This window comes from Lolium perenne, chromosome 6 (genome assembly GCF_019359855.2).
Source record: "Lolium perenne isolate Kyuss_39 chromosome 6, Kyuss_2.0, whole genome shotgun sequence".
In the NCBI taxonomy this organism is placed as follows: domain Eukaryota; kingdom Viridiplantae; phylum Streptophyta; class Magnoliopsida; order Poales; family Poaceae; genus Lolium; species Lolium perenne.
In genome coordinates, this window is record NC_067249.2 from 72,157,651 (window position 1) to 72,177,620 (window position 19,970).

At 43.5% G+C, this 19,970-nt stretch overlaps 2 long non-coding RNA genes across 3 annotated transcripts; both read left to right on the forward strand.

The window, feature by feature from the left end:
• Positions 1-3,420: 3,420 nt before the first annotated feature.
• On the forward strand, positions 3,421-5,518 carry LOC139832221 (uncharacterized). The gene is made up of 2 exons (XR_011746937.1): positions 3,421-3,756; positions 5,083-5,518. It is a non-coding gene; the product is annotated as an uncharacterized lncRNA (long non-coding RNA).
• Positions 5,519-6,621: 1,103 nt separating this feature from the next.
• On the forward strand, positions 6,622-9,761 carry LOC127307669 (uncharacterized). Of its 2 annotated transcripts, XR_011746938.1 has the most exons (4): positions 6,622-7,121; positions 7,211-7,491; positions 7,962-8,046; positions 9,373-9,761. It is a non-coding gene; the product is annotated as an uncharacterized lncRNA (long non-coding RNA). The 2 variants fall into 2 exon arrangements; XR_007855707.2 differs by having other exon boundaries at positions 7,962-9,761.
• Positions 9,762-19,970: the final 10,209 nt, after the last annotated feature.

Genomic DNA, 19,970 nt, shown 5'->3' on the forward strand with positions numbered 1-19,970 from the left:
TTCACAAACTCTCACAGACGCCCAACATTGCCCTGATTGGTCTAGCCCATGTCACGCGGATCGTGCCCGCCGATCATTGATCGTATGATCTAACGGGCAGGATAACCCCTATCTCTCTCTCTAGTCGGGGCCACCACCCTCTCTCTCTCTCTCTGTCGTCGGTTAGCTTCACGCAAAGTTTGGTTTTCTGCATTATTTTTCACGAGCTAAATTATAAACTCTTTTTAGGCATTACTTTTCACGCAAAAAATGATAAACCATCACCGATTTGTTGTAGCCATTACTTTTCACGCAAAAAAATGATACACCATCACCCATTTCGTGTACCCATTACTTTTCACGCAAAAAACGATAAACCATCACCGATTTTGTTGTAGCCATTACTTTTCACGCAAAAAATGATACACCATCACCCATTTCTTGTAGCCATTACTTTTCACGCAAAAAACGATAAACCATCACCGATTTTGTTGGAGCCATTACTTTTCACGCAAAAAATGATACACCATCACCCATTTCTTGTAGCCATTACTTTTCACGCAAAAAACGATAAACCATCACCGATTTTGTTGTTGCCATTACTTTTCACGCAAAAAAATGATACACCATCACCCATTTCGTGTACCCATTACTTTTCACGCAAAAAACGATAAACCATCACCGATTTTGTTGTAGCCATTACTTTTCACGCAAAAATGATACACCATCACCCATTTCTTGTAGCCATTACTTTTCACGCAAAAAACGATAAACCATCACCGATTTTGTTGTAGCCATTACTTTTCACGCAAAAAATGATACACCATCACCCATTTCTTGTAGCCATTACTTTTCACGCAAAAAATGATAAACCATCAACGATTTGTTGTAGCCATTACGGTAAATGATAAACTATCATGAATTACCATTTCTTTTAGGCATTACTTTTCACGGTAAAATGATAAACTATATCACGAAGTTCCATTTCCGTCGAGATAGTCCGCATTACTTTTTTGTTGAGATATATACCCCCACAACGGTCATCTCCTCCTTAAATTATTGTGTAAACCCCCACAACGGTCACCTCCTCCTTAATTTATTGTGTAAACCCCTACAACGGTCATCTCTCCCTTATAAACACCCACAACGGCCATCCCTTGTGTCAATAGGTTCTGCCTCTCTCTTCTTCGTTCACATACACTTGATCATCCATTGCCATGGCTTCCACGTCTCGGACGCGGAACGGAAGGGGAAGGGGAAGGGGAAGGGGAAGGGGAAGGGGAAGGGGCGGCCGGGGTGGTGGATCATCATCATTGCCACCACCACCGTCGTCAACACTGCCATTGATCATAGAGGAGTTCTTCATCGTCATCTATGAAGACCCTTAGGTCAAGAAGGTACGTATGCGTTCCCACATATATGATGCATGTGATTAATTATGGGCATATTCTAAAAAACCTTTAATTTCAAACGATCGGCGCTCGATCTCTTTGCAGGCACTCCCAAAAAAGTTTGCGGACTATCTTGACGGCCAGGAGCCAGCTAAGGTGTATCTGCGAGCAGCTGACTGCGGTCCTCGTCTCTGGACCGTGGAGGTCCTATTTGACGGACAAGGCCGGATGTATCTCGACAAGGGCTGGGAGAATTTCGCCATCGCGCACGGTGTGGATTTCGGCTGCTACGTACACTTCAAATATGAAGGCGATGATGTGCTCACTGTAACGACCCAGGGTAGGATCCCTAATAGATTGTCTGTTCTTTTCTATTTGTGCATCATCATCCATCATGCATCATATCATCCATGATTTTATTAAATAAAACTATTTTATAAAACCCTTCCTTGTCTTTACTTTAAATAAAACCTTATTCTATCCCTCTCATAATTCTTATTTTATAACTAAGCTTTTCCAACAAATTAAATTTGGATAAAAATGTGTTTTGTTTGGTCACCACTAAAATAAATATTTTAACAAATAATCTTAGAATCTCTTTCTCACCTTAGTTTTCAAATTCAAAGTGTGGAAAACAGTTCTGAAAAAGAAAAGGTTTTGGAAAATAAAAACAGTAAAGAAAACCCCCTAACCTAACCAGCAGCCAACCCCTGGCCCTTTCTCCTTTTCCTCCCTGGCGGCCTGCTTACCTTCTGGCGGCCCGTTTCCATCTCTCACTCTCTCCCCTTAGCCCACCAACAACTCGGCCCGTACCCCTTCACTCATCCTCTCCTTGTCGTCTTTCCGAGAGAGAGAACACGCAGAGGGCGTGCTGCTTTTCCCCACCGTGGTCCTCCACCACCACCACCGCACCACCCTCCCACCTGCTCCCTCTCTCTTTAACCCTCTCCTGGAAAACCCTAGCTCGCCTCTCCTATTCCTCCCTCTGGCCGCCGCCACTATCTCCTCTTCTCCCCACCTCCCCTTTTTCTCTCTGGGAACGAAGGAGAAACCCCACAGTACACCTCCTCCTCGCCGCCGTCCCGTCGATTCCGGCCGCCCCTCGACGAACCGAAGACACCGGGAGAACCGCCTCGTCGAGCTCTACGTCGTGGTGCAAGGAATCGAGTCAATATCCCGTAAATCGAGCGCGCGGTCGCCGTTTCTTCTCCGACCACCGGCGAGTTCATCGTCGATTCCGCCGGGCATGGTGCCTCTCCGGCCTTCTCGTCGCCTCCATCGTCTTCCCCAAGTCAGGGCGCACCTTCGACGCCCTGTACCTCGTCCCGGTTCGCCCGGGAGCTCCAGGTCCATGCTCGACCAGGATCTTCCGCCATGGCTGCCATCCGTGAGCTCTGCCTCTACTTTCTTCATGTTGCTGCGTGCCCTCGGTCGACACGATCCGAACAGTACCATACTGGTTCGTCCTTTTGTTCCCTAATCGTTTGGCCGGAGTTCAAATCCCACGCATGTGGATTAAACCTATCCTTTTTATCTCTGTTTTCTCCAGATCTGGCGTTCACAGATGCTTCACTTTATTGCCTGAGATCATCTTAGCCAAGATCAGCAACCAGCCTATCTGGTTCGTACCCTTCTATTTTGATCGGGAGGTCCTGTGCTCAAATTCTGTTGCACTCGAATTACCCAGCCTTTTTGTTCCTCGGACCCTTGAGATGGGCTCGGCCCAGATCCTCTCACGGAGCAGCCCGTCGCATGCGCAGCAAGTGCCCAGACGCAGCCCAGTTTCTCACGAACGCAGAACCAGGCCAGATTCGGCCCATCGTCCTCTCTGGTTATTCCTCGACCCTTTCTTTTTTTAGAAAATGTTATATCTTGCAAAATTCATATCTCTCAAAGCGTTTGTCGGAATGCAAAGTATTTTATATGAAAATTGATCATAAAAATATGATGAACATGAATATGCCATCCATTCATCTGTTTGCATCTCGCATCATGTCACGCGTTGATAGTTGTGCATATCCACCTAACATATATGCGGAGTATTTCGGACACCGACTACGGTTCTCCCCGCTCCGTTTAAACTTGAAGTAGCTCACCCTTGCCATGTTATGCCATGCTATCCAACCCTTAACTTTGCCGGTAAAAATGCAACTCCAACCTTAATTTGTTTGTCCGGGATTCCAATCCCGCTTAATCCTGATAATTGCATCGCATCATCTTTGCCATGTCATGCATATCATCTTCATCATGTTGGATCTTCTTTATCCGTAGTAGTAAGACTTGCACCCGTTGTTTGTCCAGCATTTGCTTCTTCCCGGATAGGATCGCGAAGTGGTGATGTGAGATACGACAAGTTCTCCGGATGTCCCTCGGCAAGCTTTAACAGGCAAGCATTTCCCCTATACTCCTGCCCCTGCAGAAGTCGCTCACCTATTTTATTTTGCCTTCTCCCTCATGCTAGCTTTAAGTTGCGTTCTGGTCACGTGTCCCTTCCACTTGTTACCCCAAGCAGCCCATATTGCCACCACCACCTCCTACAACTATTGTTTGGTTATCGGGTCTGCCTTGCGAGTCGTAGTGCATGCTAGTGCTGTTTATATCTCGTTACCGTTACCGCTATCTTATCGGGTTATCAGTTGGGAATCATGACATATGGTTTATGGATATATCTGTTGAGGGTATCATGGTTACTTGTTAATAGTTGTTAAGCGGAGGCATCGGTGGGTCAGCTGATCGTTTTGTGACGGCTCACTTGTGTTTCCTAAATATCTTAGGACCCCGAGTTCTTGTTATCTGTTCCGAGATTGAGCGCTCTAACCACACGTGGGTATGTTTCTGGGTCTCCCCTCGACCACTGCCGAAATCTACAGCTTTGTCCAGTGGCCACAACTAGTTTGTAATGTTTTACCATTTGTTGTTTGCGTGCATGCCAGCCTGTTACTTATTTACTTTGGGAAGCCCCTGGGTGCCTTGTATCCCTTGTTTCTGGTATGCACGTATAGGTCGCGGAGCCGCTGCGAAGTGGTTTATCGCCCCAGTGTGTGTTTAAACCACCTAGTACGCTGTCGCAAATAGCTAGGTCCGCTTCGGAGATACGGCCGGACTTCGATACGGGTTTAACTTAGTTAGGTGGCTTCCTGGATATTGTTGTCGTGAAGGAGAGTGCGAGTCGTGATGTCCACCTGTCGCAAGTGGGTTGATCGTGCGTGTGGGCACATTTGGGCACCCCTGCAGGGTAAAATCTTATCGATAAGCCGTGTCCGCGGTTATGGACGACTTGGAGCTGTATGACTCGACCATAGACAACTTACACCTGTTGTTTCAATCTTAATAACTTGCATAGTAAGTTAGCACAACCTCAACAATAACTGGTTAAAACTTGACAACCGTGTGAGTGCCTTTGTAAGTACTTCCTTGCGAGGGGGGAACACCTCGGCTGTGTTATGTTTGCAGAGTATAGAACTGCTAGCTTATGCGTTCTCTCATCTTCTCTGATTAGACGACTGTTGTAGAGTGTCTCTATAGGTTTTTAGTGCTTGCGCGCTGCCGCTTAACCCCACCATATTGCCTATGACGTTCCTCTTGCGTCCTCTAAGTCCCCTGCGTGCCTCAAGTACAAAGGACGACTGGTTGACGAATGCTTATACGTCTTGAAGTCTTGTTAAGTACGAACCCGTACTTATTGCTGCTTCTACGGGATATAACCGGGCAGGTATGAAGATATGTTCGATGAAGACGACGTTAGCAGGTTACCCTTCCGGCTTGGCCTGGGCAGGGTTATGGACGCCATTGGTTATCTTCAGGACTCTTAGTCCAATTTGTATCTTGTCCGTACTCGGACGTATTTGATCTTTTGTATGATCTGGATCTTTGTATGTATCTATTTGTATCTTGACTCGTTGGAGTCGTTGTTGTAATATATCTGCTTCTTGTGGGCTCTATTGTAATCCTGTTGTAATGTTACCTCTCGTGATTGATTCCACCCGCATCGCGTGCATGCTTCGGCGTGTACGAGGCGCTTGGTGGTGCGTCTCCTAAAATCGATATCGTGCGGATTTCGGCGGATTCGCTGGGATCCTCATGGTACCGGTTTTGGGGCGTCACAAGTTGGTATCAGAGCATCAGGTTGACGGTACCCCACTAGTCCAGCCTGTAGGATAACCTTGCCAACGGACGTTGTTGTGTTTAGTGTCAAACCTATTTTCGAAAACTTCGTTGGATAGTTCTGACTAGCTCTGATTTTCTCCTTATCTATATTCTTTCTCCTCTTATCTATTCGAGTTTCGAGTCCTCTCTCTTATCTGCTTCTCTGAGTCTTAGGTTCCGACGTGGGTAGGACGATCTTTGCCCCTCACCTATCAGGTCCGATCTTTGGAGGTTCCGACGAAAGCGCATCATCAACATCGGAACAAGATTTCTTGTTAGTGGTGTCGCCGATCTACGTGGAGCAAGAACTCTTGTTAGTGGTGTCGAGAAGATCAACACTTCGCCAGAAGAAGGTTCCACCTCGAGGTCGAGTGTTTGTCAACATGGTACAAGAAGATCCGATAGTTTAACCAACTCCCCCTTAGGTTGACGTGGAACCTCGGGGCGAGGTTCCTTGTTAGTGGTGTCGATTGTAACGACCCAGGGTAGGATCCCTAATAGATTGTCTGTTCTTTTCTATTTGTGCATCATCATCCATCATGCATCATATCATCCATGATTTTATTAAATAAAACTATTTTATAAAACCCTTCCTTGTCTTTACTTTAAATAAAACCTTATTCTATCCCTCTCATAATTCTTATTTTATAACTAAGCTTTTCCAACAAATTAAATTTGGATAAAAATGTGTTTTGTTTGGTCACCACTAAAATAAATATTTTAACAAATAATCTTAGAATCTCTTTCTCACCTTAGTTTTCAAATTCAAAGTGTGGAAAACAGTTCTGAAAAAGAAAAGGTTTTGGAAAATAAAAACAGTAAAGAAAACCCCCTAACCTAACCAGCAGCCAACCCCTGGCCCTTTCTCCTTTTCCTCCCTGGCGGCCTGCTTACCTTCTGGCGGCCCGTTTCCATCTCTCACTCTCTCCCCTTAGCCCACCAACAACTCGGCCCGTACCCCTTCACTCATCCTCTCCTTGTCGTCTTTCCGAGAGAGAGAACACGCAGAGGGCGTGCTGCTTTTCCCCACCGTGGTCCTCCACCACCACCACCGCACCACCCTCCCACCTGCTCCCTCTCTCTTTAACCCTCTCCTGGAAAACCCTAGCTCGCCTCTCCTATTCCTCCCTCTGGCCGCCGCCACTATCTCCTCTTCTCCCCACCTCCCCTTTTTCTCTCTGGGAACGAAGGAGAAACCCCACAGTACACCTCCTCCTCGCCGCCGTCCCGTCGATTCCGGCCGCCCCTCGACGAACCGAAGACACCGGGAGAACCGCCTCGTCGAGCTCTACGTCGTGGTGCAAGGAATCGAGTCAATATCCCGTAAATCGAGCGCGCGGTCGCCGTTTCTTCTCCGACCACCGGCGAGTTCATCGTCGATTCCGCCGGGCATGGTGCCTCTCCGGCCTTCTCGTCGCCTCCATCGTCTTCCCCAAGTCAGGGCGCACCTTCGACGCCCTGTACCTCGTCCCGGTTCGCCCGGGAGCTCCAGGTCCATGCTCGACCAGGATCTTCCGCCATGGCTGCCATCCGTGAGCTCTGCCTCTACTTCCTTCATGTTGCTGCGTGCCCTCAGGTCGACACGATCCGAACAGTACCATACTGGTTCGTCCTTTGTTCCCTAATCGTTTGGCCGGAGTTCAAATCCCACGCATGTGGATTAAACCTATCCTTTTTATCTCTGTTTTCTCCAGATCTGGCGTTCACAGATGCTTCACTTTATTGCCTGAGATCATCTTAGCCAAGATCAGCAACCAGCCTATCTGGTTCGTACCCTTCTATTTTGATCGGGAGGTCCTGTGCTCAAATTCTGTTGCACTCGAATTACCCAGCCTTTTTGTTCCTCGGACCCGCAGATGGGCTCGGCCCAGATCCTCTCACGGAGCAGCCCGTCGCATGCGCAGCAAGTGCCCAGACGCAGCCCAGTTTCTCACGAACGCAGAACCAGGCCAGATTCGGCCCATCGTCCTCTCTGGTTATTCCTCGACCCTTTCTTTTTTTAGAAAATGTTATATCTTGCAAAATTCATATCTCTCAAAGCGTTTGTCGGAATGCAAAGTATTTTATATGAAAATTGATCATAAAAATATGATGAACATGAATATGCCATCCATTCATCTGTTTGCATCTCGCATCATGTCACGCGTTGATAGTTGTGCATATCCACCTAACATATATGCGGAGTATTTCGGACACCGACTACGGTTCTCCCCGCTCCGTTTAAACTTGAAGTAGCTCACCCTTGCCATGTTATGCCATGCTATCCAACCCTTAACTTTGCCGGTAAAAATGCAACTCCAACCTTAATTTGTTTGTCCGGGATTCCAATCCCGCTTAATCCTGATAATTGCATCGCATCATCTTTGCCATGTCATGCATATCATCTTCATCATGTTGGATCTTCTTTATCCGTAGTAGTAAGACTTGCACCCGTTGTTTGTCCAGCATTTGCTTCTTCCCGGATAGGATCGCGAAGTGGTGATGTGAGATACGACAAGTTCTCCGGATGTCCCTCGGCAAGCTTTAACAGGCAAGCATTTCCCCTATACTCCTGCCCCTGCAGAAGTCGCTCACCTATTTTATTTTGCCTTCTCCCTCATGCTAGCTTTAAGTTGCGTTCTGGTCACGTGTCCCTTCCACTTGTTACCCCAAGCAGCCCATATTGCCACCACCACCTCCTACAACTATTGTTTGGTTATCGGGTCTGCCTTGCGAGTCGTAGTGCATGCTAGTGCTGTTTATATCTCGTTACCGTTACCGCTATCTTATCGGGTTATCAGTTGGGAATCATGACATATGGTTTATGGATATATCTGTTGAGGGTATCATGGTTACTTGTTAATAGTTGTTAAGCGGAGGCATCGGTGGGTCAGCTGATCGTTTTGTGACGGCTCACTTGTGTTTCCTAAATATCTTAGGACCCCGAGTTCTTGTTATCTGTTCCGAGATTGAGCGCTCTAACCACACGTGGGTATGTTTCTGGGTCTCCCCTCGACCACTGCCGAAATCTACAGCTTTGTCCAGTGGCCACAACTAGTTTGTAATGTTTTACCATTTGTTGTTTGCGTGCATGCCAGCCTGTTACTTATTTACTTTGGGAAGCCCCTGGGTGCCTTGTATCCCTTGTTTCTGGTATGCACGTATAGGTCGCGGAGCCGCTGCGAAGTGGTTTATCGCCCCAGTGTGTGTTTAAACCACCTAGTACGCTGTCGCAAATAGCTAGGTCCGCTTCGGAGATACGGCCGGACTTCGATACGGGTTTAACTTAGTTAGGTGGCTTCCTGGATATTGTTGTCGTGAAGGAGAGTGCGAGTCGTGATGTCCACCTGTCGCAAGTGGGTTGATCGTGCGTGTGGGCACATTTGGGCACCCCTGCAGGGTAAAATCTTATCGATAAGCCGTGTCCGCGGTTATGGACGACTTGGAGCTGTATGACTCGACCATAGACAACTTACACCTGTTGTTTCAATCTTAATAACTTGCATAGTAAGTTAGCACAACCTCAACAATAACTGGTTAAAACTTGACAACCGTGTGAGTGCCTTTGTAAGTACTTCCTTGCGAGGGGGGAACACCTCGGCTGTGTTATGTTTGCAGAGTATAGAACTGCTAGCTTATGCGTTCTCTCATCTTCTCTGATTAGACGACTGTTGTAGAGTGTCTCTATAGGTTTTTAGTGCTTGCGCGCTGCCGCTTAACCCCACCATATTGCCTATGACGTTCCTCTTGCGTCCTCTAAGTCCCCTGCGTGCCTCAAGTACAAAGGACGACTGGTTGACGAATGCTTATACGTCTTGAAGTCTTGTTAAGTACGAACCCGTACTTATTGCTGCTTCTACGGGATATAACCGGGCAGGTATGAAGATATGTTCGATGAAGACGACGTTAGCAGGTTACCCTTCCGGCTTGGCCTGGGCAGGGTTATGGACGCCATTGGTTATCTTCAGGACTCTTAGTCCAATTTGTATCTTGTCCGTACTCGGACGTATTTGATCTTTTGTATGATCTGGATCTTTGTATGTATCTATTTGTATCTTGACTCGTTGGAGTCGTTGTTGTAATATATCTGCTTCTTGTGGGCTCTATTGTAATCCTGTTGTAATGTTACCTCTCGTGATTGATTCCACCCGCATCGCGTGCATGCTTCGGCGTGTACGAGGCGCTTGGTGGTGCGTCTCCTAAAATCGATATCGTGCGGATTTCGGCGGATTCGCTGGGATCCTCATGGTACCGGTTTTGGGGCGTCACACTCACAGTGAAGGTGTTCGACGGAACAATGTGCAGGAAGTACTACTACTCAGACGACGAAGATACTGACGATGAAAGTGACGACGACGTGAAGCCATGCATCCATCCCCTTTAGAGATCTAGCTATTTTCTATATATTTAGAGATCTAGCTATTTTATATATATTATGCACAATGTTTAGCATAAGAGTCACTTTAAATTAAGCTACGAAAATAGTCACCTACCATGGGCTGAGGCGGCCCCACAGAGCGGCTCTATATTATATTCTCTAAATAAATAGACAACCCCAGCGGTCATTGGCTGCGGAGGCCCCACAGAGCGGCAATATATGATTTTCTATAAATAAATAGACGACCCCACTGGTCATTGGCCGCGGCAGCCCCACAGAGCGGCAAATATATGTCTTTTCCTGAAAAATAGACGACCCCACTGGTCATTGGCTGCGGCAGCCCCTCAGAGCGGCAATATATGACTTTTCCTGAAAAATAGATAACCCCACTGGTCATTGGCTGCGGCAGCCCAATAGAGCGGCCCCATTTGTCAGCACGAGACGGGTCAGAGAGGAACTGCCCTCTGTGCAGCCCCACCCGTCAGATTAACGGTAACGGTAAGGCCTCTGACCTGACGGCAACCCTCCCGTCCGAGCATCTGCGAGGGGTTTCAAACTAGAGGGAGGGGAAAACTGAGGAAAAACTAACGAGCTGGGGAAAACTGAGCACAACTAAGGACCTGAGGGAACGAAAATAGAAATCCCTATTTTTAGTCCCCCAAGCATGGAGGAGAAAATTTACTTTGATGATACTTTGCCTCCTATTTATGATGATTATAATGATAGTAGTCTTTTGGTGCCACCTGTTATGGAGGATAAATTTGATTATGATTACAATATGCCTCCTATATTTGATGATGAGAATAATAATGATAGCTACTTTGTTGAATTTGCTCCCACTACAACTAATAAAATTGATTATGCTTATGTGGAGAGTAATAATTTTATGCATATAGCTCATGATAAGAATGTTTCATTTGATAGTTATATTGTTGAATTTGCTCATGATGCTACTAGACATTATTATGAGAGAGGAAAATATGGTTGTAGAAATTTTCATGTTACTAAAACACCTCTCTATGTGCTGAAATTTTTGAAGCTACACTTGTTTTATCTTCCTATGCTTGCCACTTTGCTCTTCATGAATTTGTTTATTTACAAGATTCCTTTTCATAGGAAGCATGTTAGGCTTAAATTTGTTTTGAATTTGCTTTTTGATGCTCTCTTTTGCTTCAACTCTTATTTCTTGGGAGTGCATCATTGAAATTGCTGAGCCCATCTTAATGGCTATAAAGAAAGCACTTCTTGGGAGATAACCCATGTGTTTATTTTACTACAGCACTTTTATTTTATATTTGAGTCTTGGAAGTTGTTATTACTGTAGCAACCTCTCCTTATCTTATTTTATTGCATTGTTGTGCCAAGTAAAGTCTTTGATAGTAAGGTTGATACTAGATTTGGATTACTGCGCAGAAACAGATTTCTGTCTGTCACGAATTTGGGCAGTGTTCTCTGTAGGTAATTCAGAAAAATCTGCCAATTTACGTGCGTGATCCTCAGATATGTACGCAACTTTCATTCAATTTGAGCATTTTCATCTGAGCAAGTCTGGTGCACCTAAAAAATTCGTCTTTACGGACTGTTCTGTTTTGACAGATTCTGCCTTTTATTTCGCATTGCCTGTTTTGCTATGCTTGATGGATTTCTTTATTCCATTAACTTCCAGTAGCTTTGTGCAATGTCCAGAAGTGTTAAGAATGATTATGTGACCTCTGAACATGTGAATTTTTGATTATGCACTAACCCTCTAATGAGTTTGCTTTGAGTTTGGTGTGGAGGAAGTTTTCAAGGGTCAAGAGAGGAGGATGATATATGATCAAGAAGAGTGAAAGATCTAAGCTTGGGGATGCCCCCGTGGTTCATCCCTGCATATTTCAAGAAGACTCAAGCATCTAAGCTTGGGGATGCCCAAGGCATCCCCTTCTTCATCGACAAATTATCAGGTCACCTCTAGTGAAACTATATTTTTATTCTGTCACATCTTATGTGCTTTACTTGGAGCGTCTGTTTGCTTTTGTTTGAATAAATTGGGTCCTAGCATTCATTGTGTGGGAGAGAGACACGCTCCGCTGGTTCATATGAACACATGTGTTCTTATCTTTATTCTTAATGTTCATGGCGAAGGTTGAAACTGCTTCGTTAATTGTTATATGGTTGGAAACGGGAAATGCTACATGTGGTAATTGGTATAATGTCTTGAACAATGTGATACTTGGCAATTGTTGTGCTCATGATTAAGCTCTTGCATCATATACTTTGCACCTATCAGTGAAGAAATACATAGAGCTTGCTAAAATTTGGTTTGCATGACTGGTCTCTCTAAGGTCTAGATATTTTCTAGTAAAGTGTTTGAACAACAAGGAAGACAGTGTAGAGTCTTATAATGCTTGCAATATGTTTCTTATGTAAGTTTTGCTGTACTAGTTCATACTTGTGTTTGCTTCAAACAACCTTGCTAGCCTAAGCCTTGTATTGAGAGGGATTACTTCTCATGCATCCAAAATCCTTGAGCCAAAAAACTATGCCATTTGTGTCCACCATACCTACCTACTACATGGTATTTCTCCGCCATTCCAAAGTAAATTGCTTGAGTGCTACCTTTAAATTTCTATCCTTTATCTTTGCAATATATATCTCATGGGACAAAATAGCCTAAAAACTATTGTGGTATTGAATATGTACTTATGTATCTTATTTCTTATTAAGTTGCTTGTTGTGCGATAACCATGTTCCTGGGGACGCCATCAACACTTTGTTGAATATCATGTGAGTTGCTATGCATGTTCGTCTTGTCTGAAGTAAGGGCGATTTATCATGAGTTGAATGTTTAGAGTATGCATATTGTTAGAGAAGAACATTGGGCCGCTAACTAAAGCCATGATCCATGGTGGAAGTTTCAGTTTTGGACAACAATCCTCAATCTCTTATGAGAATATTATTTGTTGCTGAATGCTTATGCATTAAAGAGGAGTCCATTATCTGTTGTCTATGTTGTCCCGGTATGGATGTCTAAGTTGAGAATAATCAAAAGCGAGAAATCCAATGCGAGCTTTCTCTTTGACCTTTGTACAGGCGGCATAGAGGTACCCCTTTGTGATACTTGGTTAAAACATATGTATTGCAATGATAATCCATGTTAATCCAAGCTAATTAGGACAAGGTGTGGGCACTATTGGTAATCTATGCATGAGGCTTGCAACTTGTAGGATATAATTTACATAATGCATATGCTTTATTACTACCATTGACAAAATTGTTTCTTGTTTTCAAAATAAAAGCTCTAGCACAAACATAGCAATCCATGCTTCCCTCTGCGAAGGGCCATTCTTCTACTTTCATGTTGAGTCAGTTTACCTATTTCCTTCCATCTTAAGAAGCAAACACTTGTGTTAACTGTGCATTGATTCCTACATACTTGCATATTGCACTTGTTATATTGCTTTGCATTGACAATTATCCATGAGATATACATGTTACAAGTTGAAAGCAACCGCTGAAACTTAATCTTCCTTTGTGTTGCTTCAATGCCTTTACTTTGAATTTACTGCTTTATGAGTTAACTCTTATGCAAGACTTATTGATGCTTGTCTTGAAAGTACTATTCATGAAAAGTTTTTGCTATATGATTCAGTTGTTTAACCATTGTCTTTATCATTGCTTTGAATCACTTCATTCATCTCATATGCTTTACAATAGTATGATCAAGATTATGTTGGTAGCATGTCACTTCAGAAATTATCTTTTATCGTTTACCTACTCGAGGACGAGTAGGAACTAAGCTTGGGGATGCTGATACGTCTCCAACGTATCGATAATTTCTTATGTTCCATGCTTGTTTTATGACAATACCTACATGTTTTATACATACTTTATGTCATATTTATGCGTTTTCCGGAACTAACCTATTGACGAGATGCCGAAGTGCCAGTTCCTATTTTCTTCTGTTTTTGGTTTCAGAAATCCTAGTAAGGAAATATTCTCGGAATTGGACGAAATCAACGCCCAGTATCTTATAATTCCACGAAGCTTCCAGAACACCCGAGAGGGACCAGAGGAGAGCCACAGGGGGGCCACACGTGTGCCCGGCGTGGCCAAGAGGGGGGCCGCGCCCCCCTATTGTGTGGAGCCCCCGTAACCCTTCCGACTCCGACTCTTCGCCTATAAGAAGCCCCCTGACCTAAATCTTCGATACGAATAAGCCACGGTACGAGAAAAGTTCCAGAGCCGCCGCCATCGCGAAGCCAAGATCTGGGGGACAGAAGTCTCTGTTCCGGCACGCCGCCGGGACGGGGAAGTGCCCCCGGAAGGCATCTCCATCGACACCACCGCCATCTTCATCAACGCTGCTGTCTCCCATGAGGAGGGAGTAGTTCTCCATCGAGGCTAAGGGCTGTACCGGTAGCTATGTCGTTAATCTCTCTCCCATGTACTTCAATACAATGATCTCATGAGCTGCCTTACATGATTGAGATTCATATGAGCTTTGTATCACTATTCATCCATGTGCTGCTCTAGTGATGTTATTAAAGTACTCTATTCCTCCTGCATGATGTAATGGTGACAGTGTGTGCATCATGTAGTACTTGCCGTAGTTTATGATTGTGATCTCTTGAAGATTATGAAGTTAACTATTACTATGATGGTATTAATGTGATCTATTCCTCCTTTCATAGCTTGACGGTGACAGTGTGCATGCTATGTTAGTACTTGGTATAATTGCGTTGGTCTATCATGCACTCTAAGGTTATTTAAATGTGAACATCGAATGTTGTGGAGCTTGTTAACTCCGGCATTGAGGTGCTCTTGTAGCCCTACACAATTAGTGGTGTTCATCATCCAACAAGAGAGTGTAGAGTGGTTTTATTATGTGATCAATGTTGAGAGTGTCCACTAGTGAAAGTATGATCCCTAGGCCTTGTCTCCGAATAGAAAAGTCACACCACAAAGATTCCTATCTCCCACGTCAACTGCACACCAGCAAGCATTTTCTGGAGCCGTTGTCACTGTTTGTTTACTGTTCCACTGCATGTTTACTCGCTGCCATATTTTATTCAGATTGCTATTACCACTCATATACATTCATATCACTTGCATCTCACTATCTCTTCGCCGAACTAGTGCACCTATACATCTGACAAGTGTATTAGGTGTGTTGGGGACACAAGAGACTTCTTGTATCGTGATTGCAGGATTGCTTGAGAGGGATATCTTTGACCTCTTCCTCCCTGAGTTCGATAAACCTTGGGTGATCCACTTAAGGGAAAACTTGCTGCTGTTCTACAAACCTCTGCTCTTGGAGGCCCAACACTGTCTACAGGAAAAGAAGCGTGCGTAGACATCAGTCCCCAACACACCTAATACACTTGTCAGATGTATAGGTGCACTAGTTCGGCGAAGAGATAGTGAAATACAAGTAATATGGATGAATATGAATGGTAATAACAATCTGAAATAAATATAGCAGCAAGTAAACATGCAGTAGAACAGTAAATAAACGGTGATTCGATATTTGGAAACAAGGCCTAGGGATCATACTTTCACTAGTGGACACTCTCAACAATGATCACATAAATAAATAACTTCTCTTCACTTGTGCTACTTCCTCACACTCTCTTGTTGGATAACAAACACCATTCATTGTGTAGGGCTACAAAAGCACACCTCTAGCCGGAGTAAACAAGCTCCACAACGTTCGGAGTTCATATTAAAGTAACCTCTAGAGTGCATAATAGACCGTTGCAATTTAGACCGAGTACTAACATAGCATACACACTGTCAACAATAGCTATGAAAGGGGGAATAGATCGCATCAATACTTTCATAGTAATAGTTAACTTCATAATCTACAAGAGATTACAATCATAACCTACGCCAAGTACTACATGATGCACACACTGTCAACATACATCATGGAGGAGGAATATACTACTTTAATAACATCACTAGAGTAGCACATAGATTAATAGTGATACAAAGCTCATGATCACATAAAGATCACACCATGGGAGAGAGAGATGAACCACATAGCTACCGGTAGAGCCCTCAGCCTCGGGGGAGAACTACTCCCTCCTCATCATGGGAGACAGCAATGGCGATGAAGATGGCGGTGGTGTCGATGGAGATGACTCCTAGGGCAGTTCCCCGTCCCGGCGGCTGATACGTCCATTTTGCATCACTCATTTATATCATAATTTACTGTTATTCATTGATATATTTCATATTTAGAGGTGACACTTATGTTATTTCATCTATTTTGCATGTTTCATGACTATTGGAGGATCGCGCACCGGAGTCAGGATTCTGCTGTAAAAAGCGCCATCAGAATGCAATATTTCGGAAGATCAACAATTGACGGAAATTATATGAAAAATCCTATTTTTCCAGAAGACGAAGAGAGCCTAAAGGGGGAGCCGAGGAGGGCCGCCATGGGCCCCCCTCACAGGCCGGTGCGGGCCCTGCCCTGGCCGCGCCGCCATGTGGGGAGGGGGCCCACAACCCCCTCTGGCCTCCTCTCCTTCACGTACATCTTCGTCCCGAAAACCTAAGCTCCAGAGGATAGTCGCGAAGATTCACAGCCGCCTCTGCGGGGCGGAAAACACCAGAGAGAAAAGAGCTCTCCAGCAGGCTGAAATCTGCCGGGGAAATTCCCTCCCGGAGTGGGAAATCGACGCCATCGTCACCGTCATCGAGCTGGACATCATCTCCATCATTATCACCATCATCTCCATCATCATCACCGCCGTCTCCACCGCTGCACCTCGTCACCGCTGTAACAATTTGGGTTGGATCTTGATTGTTTGATAGGGGAAACTCTCCCGGTATTGATTTCTACTTGTTATTGATGCTATTGAGTGAAACCATTGAACCAAGGTTTATGTTCAGATTGTTATTCATCATCATATCACCTCTGATCATGTTCCATATGATGTCTCGTGAGTAGTTCGTTTAGTTCTTGAGGACATGGGTGAAGTCTAAAATTTAGTAGTGAATTATGGTTGAGTAATATTCAATGTTATGATATCTAAGTTGTGGTGTTATTCATCTAGTGGTGTCATGTGAACGTCGACTACATGATACTTCACCTTTATGGGCCTAGGGGAATACATCTTGTACTCGTTTGCCAATTGCGGGGTTGCCGGAGTGACAGAAACCTGAACCCCCGTTGGTATATCGATGTAGGAGGGATAGCAGGATCTCAGAGTTTAAGGCTGTGGTTAGATTTATCTTAATTACTTTCTTGTAGTTGCGGATGCTTGCAAGGGGTATAATCACAAGTATGTATTAGTCCTAGGAAGGGCGGTGCATTAGCATAGGTTCACCCACACAAAACTCATCAAAACAATGAAGATTAATTAGCTATATGAAGCGAAAGCACTAGACTAAATTCCCGTGTGTCCTCAAGAACGTTTGGTCATTATAAGTAAACAAACCGGCTTGTCCTTTGTGCTAAAAAGGATTGGGCCACTCGCTTCAATTATTTCTCTCGCACTTTACTTACTCGTACTTAATTCATCTGCTACATCAAAACCCCCTGAATACTTGTCTGTGAGCATTTACAGTGAATCCTTCATCGAAACTGCTTGTCAACACCTTCTGCTCCTCGTTGGGATCGACATTCTTACTTATCGAAAATACTACGATACACCCCCTATACTTGTGGGTCATCAAGACTATTTTCTGGCGCCGTTGCCGGGGAGTGAAGCGCTATTGGTAAGGGAAACTTTTACTGTTAGTGCTGATTTTATTCCTGCCTGCTGCTATAATTCATTATGGAGAGATCTTCTCTTGAATTTTTATTTGGAAAATCTACTACTACTGCAAAGGTAGTGGATGAGGCGCCAGGTGAGGAAGATGTTCCATACAAAATACCAATGAAAATTATTGAACGTGTTGTGGATAACCGTTATGCAGGGGATGGAACTGTCCATCCTGGAGATCATTTACTATTCTTACATGAATTATGCGGTTTATTCAAGTGTGCAGGTATTGCTATGGATGAAGTGAGGAAGAAGCTATTCTCTATATCGCTGTCTGGTAAAGCGGCACATTGGTATAAATTACTGAATAATGGGGATTCTCTTGAATGGAATGATATTGTGCCTCTATTTTATTCTAAGTTCTATCCTCCGAGTGAGATTCACAAGGACCGGAACCGCATATATAATTTTTGGCCTCATGATGGATAGAGTATTGCCCAAGCGTGGGGGAGATTGAAGTCTTTAATGCTCAAATGCCCCATTCATGAGCTTCCTGGTAATATTATCATTGATAATTTCTATGCAAGACTTTCTTTTCAAGATAAGACCTTGCTGGATACTTCTTGTTCTGGATCATTTACACGCAACAAAGAAGAGTTTAAGAGGGACCTTCTTGATCGGATCCAGGAGAATACTGAAGGATGGGAGAACGACAAAGATAGAGAGTCAGGTATAAATTATGATTATAAATGCATTGAAGCTTTTATGGATACTGATAAATTTCGTAATATGAGTGCTACTTATGGTCTTGATTCTCAAGTCGCTGCAAATCTTTATAAAGCTTTTGCCTCTCATTATGAATTGCCTAAGAAGAACTTTGATAAGTATCATGAACCGTATAAAGAGAAAATTGATTCATCTATAAATAAATGTGTTGTAATTGAAACTGCTGATCATGTTATTCCTGAAGCTTATATTGAAAAAACTCCTTTCCCTGAAGGAGTACTCTGTTATAAATAGTGATGTTAATAAAAGTGAAAAGAAACCTATAGAACCTGAAGAGCAAATAAAGGTTGAACCTGCTATTGCAATAGTTAAAGATCTTGTGACTGAAAATGTTGAAGATAGTCATATTATTTTCTGTGAAGATGCTTCTAATATTGTTTCACATCCTAATAAGTCTAGCAAAACTAGTGTTCCTATGCTATCTGTTAGAATTGGTGATCATTGTTATTATGGTTTATGCGATATTGGTGCAAGTATTAGTGCTATTCCTTATGAGCTTTACACGGAGATTATGCATGAAATTGGTTCTTGTGAACTTGAAGATATTGATGTGTTTATTCGGCTAGCTAATAGAGAAACTATCTCTCCAATTGGTATTGTTCGAGATGTGGAAGTTCTATGTGGTAAAGTTAAATATCCTGCAGACTTTTAGTACTTGGTTCTGCTGCTAGTAAGTATTGTCCTATCATTTTTGGTAGACCTTTTCTAAATACTTGTGGAGCTGTTATAGATTGCAAGAAAGAGAAAATTTTGACTAAATTTGTTGGTGAATCTTATGAGTTTAACTTCTCTAAATTTGCCAAAACTCCTTATAAAGCTGATTCGCCTAATAATGATTTTAGAGTTGAACAATGTGCATCTATTGCTCTTGCTCCTAATAATCCTTTGCAGCAACATTTGGAGAATAGTGAGAGTGAAGTCTTTAGGGAAGAAAGAAATGAGCTTGATGAAATTTTCCTTCGTCAACCTATTCTTAAGCATGATTTACCGGTAGAAGATCTAGGTACAACACTACCACCAAAAGAAGATCCTATTTTTGATTTAAAACCATTGCCTGATAATCTTAAATATGCTCATATTGATGATAAGAAAATATATCATGTTATTATTAGTTCTAAGCTTTCAGAGATTGAGGAAGAAAGGTTATTGGAAATATTGAAGAAACACCGAGGAGCTATTGGCTACACTCTTGATGACTTGAAGGGGATTTCTCCCTCTATTTGCCAACATGCCATTAATATGGAAGATGATGCAAAGCCTGTTGTTGAACATCAGCGTCGTCTAATTCCTAAGATGAAGGATGTGGTAAGAAATGAGGTATTAAAACTTCTTGAAGCTGGTATTATATATCCTATTGCTGATAGTAGATGGGTTAGTCTTGTGCATTGTGTTCCTAAGAAAGGAGGAATGACTGTTGTACCTAATGATAATGATGAGCTCATACCTCAAAGAGTAGTTGTAGGGTATAGAATGTGCATTGATTATCGAAAAGTTAATAAGGTTACTAAGAAAGATCATTACCCTTTACCTTTTATTGATCAAATGTTAGAAAGGTTATCTAAAACTACTTATTTTTTCTTTCTTGATGGTTATTCTGGGTTTTCAAAAATTGCT